General features: G+C 41.9%; 2 protein-coding genes across 2 annotated transcripts in view; both read left to right on the top strand.

Annotated features, from left to right (window-relative positions):
• Positions 1 to 12,490, top strand: part of psmb8a (proteasome 20S subunit beta 8A) — a 339,256-nt gene that overhangs the window by 185,378 nt on the left and 141,388 nt on the right. The gene's annotated exons all lie outside the window — the stretch shown is intronic.
• Positions 1 to 12,490, top strand: part of LOC143140875 (uncharacterized) — a 95,408-nt gene that overhangs the window by 78,361 nt on the left and 4,557 nt on the right. The gene's annotated exons all lie outside the window — the stretch shown is intronic.

Genomic DNA, 12,490 nt, shown 5'->3' with positions numbered 1-12,490 from the left:
CGGCCTGAAGCGCAACTTAATTTCATTGGATAACACAGCGGCTCTAACTAAGAGCGGTCTGCCTCACTGATCTATTATAGATCAGTGGGTCTGCCTGCTGTCCTGCTGCAAATATGCATTCGAACATGACGTGAAATATCCGTAGTCGAACTATAAATAAACTATTCGGTTTTTAGTGCCAAGTGTAGCGCATTTTTACAGTCTATGATTAGTTTGTTTTTTATTTTATTGTTTGCCATCTCAGCGGGTGCTCTAAACGTATTTTAGCGTTGGCCCATGACCAAATCAAGCCAATAATAGCCAGTAGCCACAATAATGACTGGAGCCAGAGCCCTCAATAGCCACCCTGTTTTGAAAATTATATTGAAGATAGTATTGAAGATAACGCACAGAACGGTCAGCCTGAGCGGACAATTACGTCCCCAACTCATCTAAAATGTGGTGTCTTTACTTTGAGTTGTACACCGCAGATGGTAAAGTAACAGTTAAAGAGAATGTTGTCTGCGGACTCAGCAAAAAACAGTTTACTTACGCATCCACGACATCCAATCTTCGCGCTCACCTGTGAAATTACCATCCAAATGAGGCAGCGGTGTCAGAGGCACAGTAGACGACCAGAGCATCGCCAGGCGTCCAACATCGTATGATTGCATACTTTCCGTAAATCCTAAATTATGTCCAGGGTCTGCTATTTACTTAGGCTGCAAAGCACAGGTATTTATTTGAGGTAGACTTATTCGAGGCAGACCTTTATTTCTTACTTTGTACGTTATTGTGAGACATGCGTTTTGTTTGGAGCGGCATACCAGGCTATCAAACGCAGACGATTTTCGGTTTTGGTATGGGATTTAATTTACTTTTTGACTTTTATTACATAGTTAAATGTTGAGACTGATGGGCATTTAAATCTAGAGGGTATTTGATGATCACTGTAAAGTTTCGTGTAGTGGAAAAAGTGTTGGAATTTCCAGCTGTTTATTGCCAGACAAGGCCTTTCCTTCATTCATTGAACGTGCGCTGTGATCTAATGGAAACCTTATTGCATAGCGAAGTAGCCTAAATTGAACTTTTTTTTAAATTATGCATGGTTTACTTTTTTATTAAATTCGTAGGCTGGAATGCCTCGCGGCAATAATTGTGTTTAAATGTAGTAGCCTAGTGCTTCAGCCTCTGGCAAGCTCCAAAGGGGGCGGCAATAGGTTGAGAGCAACGTGTTGGAGACCCATGGTGTAACGAGACAAGGTCTTTATGCCGCTGTTGTGTAGTTTATTGTCTTTAATCATGTTTAGGCTATGTTTGTTCGGGACAAACAACAACGAAACAAGATCAATACAATTTAATTTATTTGTTTATTTGTCATATGATGGATAAACAACCATAATATGCACGTCTTCTCATAGGATCCTCAAGAAATACCCACTGAATAACGTTTGGCTGTAGCCGCCGGATAGGTACCCGCCCACCAACATGTACGCGCATGAGAGCTCGTGCCCAACACGGATTTTCGTGCATGGAGCTGGTTCCAAATGCTCCATGCAGCGCCATATTTGAAAATGGCGTATGCTAACATGCCGAAGCTAATCTGCACGCTCTTGACCCCCTGCAGAAATCACTAAGAGGTCCCAGATGGATGTGAGTGAAGCTAGGCGGAGCTAAGCAGAACGAAATTCATCTGGCTAGGGTCAGGTTAACTGACACTGTCATCAGGTGATACAGATGTCTTTGTGTGCCTATTATATACTATATATATATATATATATATATATATATTTATACAACAGTCAATTGGAGAAATCTTGGCCTCCAAGAGCTCTGGCTCATCCGCAACTCAGGAGTGAACAGATCAATATTACCACTTCATGATATCTGCATAGCGCTGGGAGACAAGCTCAACAGTGTCTCCCAGCACTACATGCGCTGACTGGGTGCGATACAACCAGCAAAATATCAACCAAACTTGCAGCTCTGAACACTGTCCGCAAACCAGACAACTCGTCTCTGATCCTCAACTTCAACGGTCCACATCTAACAGAGAGTGCAATACAAATGGCGGAAACATTCTTGGTTAAATGTCTCAAACCATCAACAGACAAGAAGACATTTGATGACCTGCGCATTGCTGCGTTTGATAGTCATGCCCTTAACTCATAGCCTGGCGGGCCATCCTATATCATTGAAATGTATAGTCTGGAATCGAATCATTCACCTGCTTAATCCAAGGGGCGGGCAGAGAATTGTCTTTCAAACTGCCTAGGCATGCAATAGGCCAGCGCTACGACCATATCCATATCCGGTCGGCAAATCGGCAAATACATCCTTCTTCGAAAGGAATGACTTAAGTGCATTGCGTTGCTCTACTTTCAAAGAAAAGCACAAGTCCAACTCCTCCAAAGTTGACACCAATGCCGATTCAAACAACCGCTCTTCGTTCGCCACAGCCACCTTCCTTGTTGTTCACCATCGCAGGATGTCGTTATCCTGTTAAGCCCGCCTTAAGACTCTCTAACGAAATAGAGCGCTGTGATTGGAGAACATCCACGGTGTTAAGCCAATAGAAATTCCTATGGTTCGATACTAGACGTACAGGCTGAGCAAATTAATTTGCCGCCGCTAGGGTGCGTCTAGATTTCTAGGCTACTTAACTCATTGAATGCCAGGCTGTTTTCGGGAGCTTCGTCCTAGAGTGCCAGCAATCTAGACCATTGTTGATGATTTTTGTACAGCCACAGCATATTCTGTGTTATAGCTATGAACACATACAATAGCTTGATTAAAAGGTGAGACTTTAAGCTCTCGGTGGGTGCCAACCGTGTATTTCTACACGCCTCTGTTCCTGAGAAATCCCAAGCTAAACAGTGACTAGTTTTCATCAAAATCGCTGTTTTTTTCTAGAAATGGAGATATAACGTCTTTCATGAAATATGAAGTGTTGCCTGTTACTTACTTGTGTAAACTTTCCGGGAAGTGATCAGCGAGACCTGGCGAGACTGCCACCTTGTGATAGACCCAAGAAAATGGCCTGGTTTTGACCTGACGTGCGCATGCGTCACTGATTCGACCCAAAGCGGCAACCGAGTTATGATAAAATGTCCAGATAAAATGTCCAGATTGTGCGTTTTCATAAGTTTCACGATCGTCATATATTTAATTTCCATTCATCACAGAGTTCCAAAATCACATATAAGGTGTGTTAGAGTGTCTAGTTTCGTAATTAAAAAAAAAACTAAAAACGTAATATTACGTTTTTGGTAATCAACTAATGCAAGAAAACATACTGTATACAAAGAGCCTAACAGCAGCTTTGGGTCCAAGCACCATTTACAGATGCCACCTCGATCTTAAATGCAGATGCTTATGGTTTTGTAAGAAAGGGGAGTTTATTAGTCCCTGAGATTGTAATCTAAAAATCTGAAGGTTTGCCAGATCCCTGCTCGTGTGGCAAGTGTACACACAAGAATGGCTGTCCCTGTCGGGTAGCTGGTATCCATTGCTGCAAGTACTGCAAATGTAAGGGAGGCAATAGTTGTAAAAATCCTATCACTGAATGAGTTCTCATTATAATCCCCATACCTGGACTCTGTAGTTGAAAGTTTTACCTTGCAACACAGGGAATAAACTTGAAGAGTTTATGTACGCATATTTAATGAGATATTGGCTAATTTGCATATTTTATTTTATTTTTAAGACAAAGTGTAATACAAAAAGTATTTCTCTTATTATGAAGATTAGAAGTTTATGAGAATATCTATAAAGGGGAAAAAAGTCCCATTCACCTATAATGTGATAATAGTGTCACCTATTGTGGTCATTTTCAGGACTTTCGTCCAGGGTAGCGATTTTGGCACACATCCCACGTTGTTCAATGGGGTCATATTAGTCTATAACAGTTGAGATATTCTCCGCTAAATGAAGTGCATACAAATCTTTCCCAGGACCTAGACTAATAGGAAATTTAAGAGAAACTTGACCTTTTAATTGTACAATGTCCTCTGTGTTTAATGTCTGTCTATATGTAATGCATAACATCCATAACCTTTTAATTGTGCAGTGTCCTTGGGTGCCTTGAAAGGCATTTATAAATAAAATATATTATTATGAAGCGAAGCGGTCATATAGGGATTGTCAAAGTTTTTTTTTTTTTTTTTCCGTCATCTACTTCCTGAAATTTTGGTCAATGATACCCGGGGCACCGAAACACCGGGGCACATGAAATTTGGTGGGTATGTAGCCCCACTAGACTTTTACGGAAAAATTTCGTTTGGTCCCCGGAGGCCACTCCCCCTCCGCGCTGGGCCCCCCGAAACCCAAAAAATGCAGTTTTTCCTAAATAACTACCTGAACCCCGCATAGACTACAACTACCAAGCTGGAACCAAAGCACATCGACTCCCCACTCACACCCTAAACACGCACTTCGAACAAACAAAAAGCGCCTCAGTCTCACGGAATAGCCATAGGCAAAACTGTATCTGACCGGTGTAACGTTGGTACTAAATCATCCATCGCAAAGAATGATTTTTGTAGCACGTGCAACAAATATGTGTAGGTACAGCCCTGCCCTGAATACATCTCAACGTGCGCTCTAAAACATCTGGTTTAAATGGAGATGTAGATCATCACGGGTGCGTTAATAAATCTACATTGCGGCGAGTTGACACAAATTATTCACTTTGACGAATTTATGTAGTTTCAGTTACTTTACTTTGAGCCATGCTCTTCCTTACTTGAATCACCTTTGAAAATAGAGGATTGAAGTAGCCTATATGGGTGTTTGGGAATGAACGTTGACTCAGATGCTTTTTGAGACCTTGAGCAGAAATGTCCCAGCCCGGTGTTTAGGGTGCATCATAAGCAGGTTATCTTTCAGGTAGCCTATATATTTTCCATTAAAAAACCATCACGTAGCGAACGTGTTGTGGCTAACTCACTTAGCTCCTGTTAGTAGCCTAGGTTATGGTCATAAGCAAATGAGATGACAGTCGAAAGATACAATTAGTGCTGTTATCGATTTGCTTGGTAGCCTATAAACGCATTTATGGTTTTCTACAAATACATCAATAATCAAATTGGCCTCCATCACTCAACCATGCTAACGGTAACATTATTTTACCTACGTTCTGCTATTGATAGGATTAACGTACCCTACCTGCAGTAAAAAACAAGCATGTCCGATAAACATTCTCAGATTTATTTCGGCTTCAAGAGGAAATGGGAATTACATGTCATGCAGAAATCATCCTACCCTTAACACGTTCTCTGCGGTAAACTACTGTAGCCTACAGTCCAGGGCCGTGGGAAGTGAGTTTTGGTTGGGGGTGCTGTAGTCGGCTTTGGTTGGGGGTGCTGTAACGCCTTTCTCTGTTAATGGACAAAATGGACAACAGCATACTGGGCATTGCATGACACACAGCACAGGCATACAGGCGCGCCTGCAGGTGTACGTCCGTACGCACTGTGCGTAGCCTACTATCAAGCTACTCAACAACAGAACATTTCCCTTGTGTGTGTGTGTATTCACACCAAATTGGCCTACCATACCTTCCCAACTATGCACAATATCCCTTTAGCTGCATGCCATTAGGCTATTTACCATTTTCTATTACGTAAAGTTAGTGAACACGTTATCAAAATTAACGTGCACGCATTTTGTTTGAGCAGGAGAGAGAATACGCACGCAGACACGCAATAGGTTACTTGTTGTTTTCTTTTACTCTGCTATCTATATATGGTTATCAGCACACAATGTTGAGCTAATTCACTAACTCAATACTCATCAATGGATATCACAAGTTTAAACAACGAAAACAAAGGATGGAGGCAGCAAAGCTAGGAGTTATTCCAGATGGGCAAGAACAAGGTAGGCAATAGGTGTGCTTGTCAGAACGTTAGACTGCACTAAAGCCAGACGTCACGTTACATTGGAACAAAATAGAACAAAACTAAAGGTAACTTTAGCCTGTATAGGGCTGTATCAAGTTGTCCAAATGAGTAGGTCATTGTAGACATTGTCGTTGTATTATTGCATGTGGATGTTGTTATGCTATGCTATGCTATGGGGGGGGGGGGGGGGGGGGGGGGTGATGAGTGTGCGTACCATAGCATTAATTCCTGCAGGCGCCCCTGCAGGCATACATCACTGTCAAGAACATTATGGCTACACTACAGAAAAAATGCGACAAAATGTCGCAAACCACAGATTGATACTAACGCAAACAAAGTAACCGTCTGCTATCTGACGCTACACTAGTAAGGTAACAAAGTTGCTGTAGCCTTGCACCGAAATCGACGGTGAACACGAGAAATATAAAACTGTTGAACACCAACATTAATAAAACGTAATAATTATGACCGCCGCTAGCGAAGCTAGCGAAGCGGTCATATAGGGATTGTCAAAGTTTTTTTTTTTTTTTTTTTTTCCCGTCATCTACTTCCTGAAATTTTGGTCAACGATACCCGGGGCACCGAAACACCGGGGCACATGAAATTTGGTGGGTATGTAGCCCCACTAGACTTTTACGGAAAAATTTCGTTTGGTCCCCGGGGGCCACTCCCCCTCCGCGCTGGGCCCCCCGAAACCCAAAAAATTCAGTTTTTCCTCAATAACTACCTGAACCGTGGCACCGAGGATGAAGAAATTTTTATGGTATGTTGGTCTCAAGGGCCCACATCAACTTAGCCCATAATCACTCATTTGTGATTTGCACCCCCCCGGTAAAAAATGAAAATGCAATATCATTCTGCTTTAATCGCCCCTCTCTTCAGTAAAGACGTTCAGAACTGCACCAAATTTTATGTGTATGATTAACCTGACATTCTCTGGGGGTATGCCAAGTTTCGTAGAATTGCATCCATGGGGGGGTCTAAAAAATTAAGTTATGTGTACATTTAGTGTCTCTACACTCATTGGCCTGTAGATGGTGGTGCACACATATACACATGCACACACACACACAGGCACCCACATACTATCGGTATTAGAACGGCCGATACATAATTACAAATTCAGTAGGATTAAAAGAAAGCCAAAATAAATATTCATCATCATCATCATGGCTGCATTTCCAGTATTGGCGATAAGTAGTCGTTTGTCCACTAGATGGCGCATCGTTGCAGTGAGACGTAATTTTGTTGGAAGTTAATCTTAAATGGGTTGGAAAGACACTATGCTTCCTACAAGGACAACACTGTAGGCTACAGTAGTTTACCGCAGAGAACGTCTAAGGGTAGGATGATTTCTGCATGACATGTAATTCCCATTTCCTCTTGAAGCCGAAATAAATCTGAGAATGTTTATCGGACATGCTTGTTTTTAACTGCAGGTAGGCTACGTTAATCCTATCAATAGCAGAACGTAGGTAAAATAATGTTACCGTTAGCATGGTTGAGTGATGGAGGCCAATTTGATTATTGATGTATTTGTAGAAAACCATAAATGCGTTTATAAGCTACCAAGCAAATCGATAACAGCACTAATTGTATCTTTCGACTGTCATCTCATTTGCTTATGACCATAACCTAGGCTACTAACAGGAGCTAAGTGAGTTAGCCACAACACGTTCGCTACGTGATGGTTTTTTAATGGAAAATATATAGGCTACCTGAAAGATAACCTGTCTATGATCCCGTGATGATCTACATCTCCATTTAAACCAGATGTTTTAGAGCGCACGTTGAGATGTATTCAGGGCAGGGCTACACATATTTGTTGCACGTGCTACAAAAATCATTCTTTGCGATGAATTAGTTAGTACCAACGTTACAAGGGTCAGATACAGTTTTGCCTATGGCTATTCCGTGAGACTGAGGCGCTTTTTGTTTGTTCGAAGTGCGTGTTTAGGGTGTGAGAGGGGAGTCGATGTGCTTTGATTCCAGCTTGGTAGTTGTAGTCTATGCGATTAAAAAACACGTGTGTGTGATGTGAAGTATCCAAACAATGATAACGCTTTCATTATGGCTGCTTTAGCCACAGACCTTGAGCTACTGTACAGTGGGTTGGGTTCCGTTTAGAAGTGTCCACTTCATTCGCCCTTTCCGTGATTCACAGCTACGTGAAATGTATTACTGATATGCAAAACTATTAACTTTTTCGCCAAGAGGTGGCAGCTTGATACTGTAAGGTGTAAGCCATTGGTTCCAACGGAGATTTTATTTGGGTCGCCAGCATAGCCTAGCGACAATTTGTGTTGTGTAATAGGCCTAGCATAGGGCCTACCTTATATAGCTTATAGTTTGTTAACAGTCACGGTTTTGTCATAACTCCCTCTATGCATTTTTGCATTTAGAATAGCTCTAAAACCGGGGGGCGAACACGTCGCAGGGGGGGCGCCAGTGCGTGGATATCTCAATCGCAAAATTAAACAATATTTCTATCGGGCGCCTACCATGGACTAGGCTGGGTGAAAATCAAAAGATTGCGTCAAAAGATTGAGCTTAACCATTGACCTCATGGTTGCAAAATGCAGGGGAACATGAATCAGCATATTATTTGCACAAACAATAACGGAGAGTAGCTCTTCAACTTTGCCCGTTAAAATGTGTATGAACAGTCTCGCAACGCATTTCATGAAGGCCCTTTGGACATGTCAGTTATTTGCACCACTGGGAAAAACGGCATTTTGTTTTAGACTACTGGTATTTCATTTGTGCATTGACAATAAAGCTGAATATCATTTGAACTAGATGACTAAACTTATGCATATGTAGAAGAAGAAACATTCACAAAAATCCATGACCTCTCTTCTTGATAGCTGTTGAAAACTGCATGGAACTGACAGGGATTGTTTTGTTTAATAATAAATAAATAAATACATTATGCTGCTACCTTCTGCTTTTCCCAAATACAATGTAGCCTACAGGTGTACCTTTCATCAGTCCAGTTGCAATGGATGGACTGTGATGAACTGCCCTACTTGTGATTGTTTAGAGATTTTAAAGGTTTTATAACAATGTTACAGATTTTTTGGCCCAGAAACAAATCTATTCACCTTTGCAGCGCCAGTAGGCTACTTTGTGTGCGGAATGTGTGCAAACACACATTCCAAACAAGCATACACAAAAGTTTCAAGAGTGGGGAATGGAGTAGAAGATGGAGACAAATTCATTAATATGATTTATTTTCGCGGAATGGATGTGCAGGACTGAGCGGCGGTCATATTTTGTACCGCTACGCGGTACATCTAGTTATTGACGCTTCTGACATGGGTGTCAAAACAGGCTAAAGACCCATCGCACAGCATATTAGACAGAACACATTGACTCAAAACATATGCATAACACAACGCAATATTCATAGGCTAGCCTACATTGAATTGATCCACATATCACAAATATAGCCTAGGCCTACAACAAATGCTGACATCATAACGCACAGTGTAGCCTTTAACCTACACTTTCAAAAAGAAGAGAAAGAACGCTCTGAGGAGGCCACTGAAACAGGCACGCAAAGACACAGATGAATAAGTTCATCTACCTCGCTGAAGAGAGCTCTTGGAGCTTAGGCTACTTAATATCCATGCCACCTTTCACCGTGGTGCACCGAGACTCCCCGATAACACTATGCATAATTTTAAGCTGAAGATTGAGGCGGCCCGTGTTCAGCTCCTTGGGAAACTCACGGTAATATTCAGCTAGCCGACCTAATATGGCATATTGTCGTACCATAAAGCTAGCGTCATAGTATATCTCCCTCAGGTTTGTTTTGTTAATTTGTTTAGTTTTTGTTTAGATCTCCCAGGTCTAATGTAGGCCTAACATTTTTTAGTGCATAATAGAATAATAGACAGGGGGACGGAGAGCTTCTTTTTTTTCTGATCGTGAGTGGTATGACATATAAATACGCGTGCTTTCCTGCAGGGGGTGCTGCCGCACCCCCAGCACCCCTACTTCCCACGGCTATGCTACAGTCTTGTCCTTGTAGGAAGCGTAGTGTCTTTCCAACCCACTTTAGATTAACTTCCAACAAAATTACGTCTCACTGCAACGATGCGCCATCTAGTGGACAAACGACTACTCATCGCCAATACTGGAAATGCAGCCATGATGATGATGAATATTTATTTTGGCTTTCTTTTAATCCTACTGAATTTGTAATTATGTATCGGCCGTTCTAATACCGATAGTATGTGGGTGCCTGTGTGTGTGTGTGCATGTGTATATGTGTGCACCACCATCTACAGGCCAATGAGTGTACAGTCACTAAATGTACACATAACTTAATTTTTTAGACCCCCCCATGGATGAAATTCTACGAAACTTGGCATACCCCCAGAGAATGTCAGGTTAATCATACACATAAAATTTGGTGCAGTTCTGAACGTCTTTACTGAAGAGAGGGGCGATTATATTGCATTTTCATTTTTTACCGGGGGGGTGCAAATCACAAATGAGTGATTATGGGCTAGGTTGATGTGGGCCCTTGAGACCAACATACCATAAAAATTTCTTCATCCTCGGTGCCACGGTTCAGGTAGTTATTTAGGAAAAACTGCATTTTTTGGGTTTCGGGGGGCCCAGCGCGGAGGGGGAGTGGCCCCCGGGGACCAAACAAAATTTTTCCGTAAAAGTCTAGTGGGGCTACATACCCACCAAATTTCATGTGCCCCGGTGTTTCGGTGCCCCGGGTATCGTTGACCAAAATTTCAGGAAGTAGATGACGGAAAAAAAAAAAAAAAAACTTTGACAATCCCTATATGACCGCTTCGCTAGCTTTGCTAGCTGCGGTCATAATTAATTTGCACTGGTAAACATCCCAGGATGAAGACGCCTTATCTACAAAGACCAAAAGGGGGGGGGCTTGCCGAACCCTCAACATTACCTCATTGAGTGCCATGCGTTGAGTGCCAAAAACGTAATATTACTTTTAGCTTTTTTTTTAAATTACGAAACTAGACACTCTAATACACCTTATATGTGATTTTGGGAACTCTGTGATGAATAGAAATGAACTATATGACGATCGTGAAACTCATGAAAACGGACAATCTGGACATTTTATCTGGACATATTATCATAACTCGGTTGCCGCTTTGGGTCGAATCAGTGACGCATGCACGTCAGGTCAAAACCAGGCCATTTTCGTGGGTCTATCACGAGGTGGCAGTCTCGCCAGGTCTCACTGATCACTTCCTGGAATGTTTACACGAGTAAGTAACAGGCAACACTTCATATTTCATGAAAGACGTTTATCTCCATTTCTAGAAAAAAACAGCGATTTTGATGAAAACTAGCCGCTGTTTAGCTTGGGATTTCTCAGGAACGGAGGCGTGTAGAAATACACGGTTTGCACGCACTGAGAGCTTAAAGTTTCACCTTTTAATCGAGCTATTGTACGTGTTCATAGCTATAACACAGAATATGCTGTGGCTGTACACAAATCATCAGCAATGGTCTAGATTGCTGGCACTCTAGGACAAAGCTCCCGAAAACAGCTTGGCATTCAATGAGTTACTATGACCATGCAATACACAGAAAATCCTATGAAGGGCACAGTCAGGGAGATAGGGCACCAAGTTGGATGGAAAGGAAAGGATGGAAAACAATATCACTTCAGCCTACTCCCTTGCCTCTGCACAGTTGAAGTCTACAAAGATGAAGATTAACAATCCAGTTGTCACTCATACTCTCGGGATTTGGGCACAATTTAAAAAACATTTTAATTTACATGGCATCTCATTCAGGGCACCACTACTGCATAATCACTTGTTTATACCTTCAAAGCTTGACTTAGCTTTCAGAGTTTGGCATTCAAATGGCATCTGCTACACTTCTGCTACTGCTTTACATAGATGGGGTACTCGCCTCTTTCAATCAGCTCTCAGAAAAATATAACTATTTCCGTTATCTTCAACATCGACATTTTGTTCAACATAATTATCAAGCTTTTCCCCATTTGGCCCCCCAAAACCACTGGATGAATTCCCGCTTCTCTCATCCTCTCAAAGGAACTCTGGATCTCATTCATAGTGACCATTGGGTCCTTGGTTACCTGTCTGACTAAGGCCCTTCGTTCCGGATTACTCAGTGTGGCTGAGTGGCCAGATCTAGGAAGACTGTTAGTTGTTCTAAACTTTTCCAGTTGAGAATAATGGAGGCTACTGTGCTCTTAGGCACTTTCAATGCTGCAGAAATGTTCTTGTATCGTTCCCCAGATCTGTGTCTTCACTGTCACAGACGCTTTGTCCATATTTTTTAGTCTATGGTCTTCACACAACCCTGTCTCACAGGTCTATGGACAATTCTCTTGACCTTGTGGCTTGGTTTTCACTCTGACATACACCATCAACTGTGAGACTGTATATAAAGAGATGTCTACCTCTCCTAATAATGGCCAATGAATTAATTTAGGCACAGGTGGCCTAATCAAGTTGTAGAAGCATCTCAAAGACCATTGATAGAAGTAGGATGCATGTACAGTATATCTAACACTTGGAGGTTGAATGACATTACAAGATACTGGAAGTGGTCTTAATATTGCAAATCTTCAACAGTTTGCA

The sequence above is a fragment of the Alosa pseudoharengus genome, unplaced genomic scaffold (genome assembly GCF_046254945.1).
Source record: "Alosa pseudoharengus isolate Yale_2024_CS ecotype anadromous, Long Island Sound unplaced genomic scaffold, YU_APseudo_1.1 YU_APseudo_1.1_scf_23, whole genome shotgun sequence".
Lineage (NCBI taxonomy): Eukaryota > Metazoa > Chordata > Actinopteri > Clupeiformes > Clupeidae > Alosa > Alosa pseudoharengus.
This window is presented reverse-complemented; position numbering and strand designations above follow the sequence as displayed.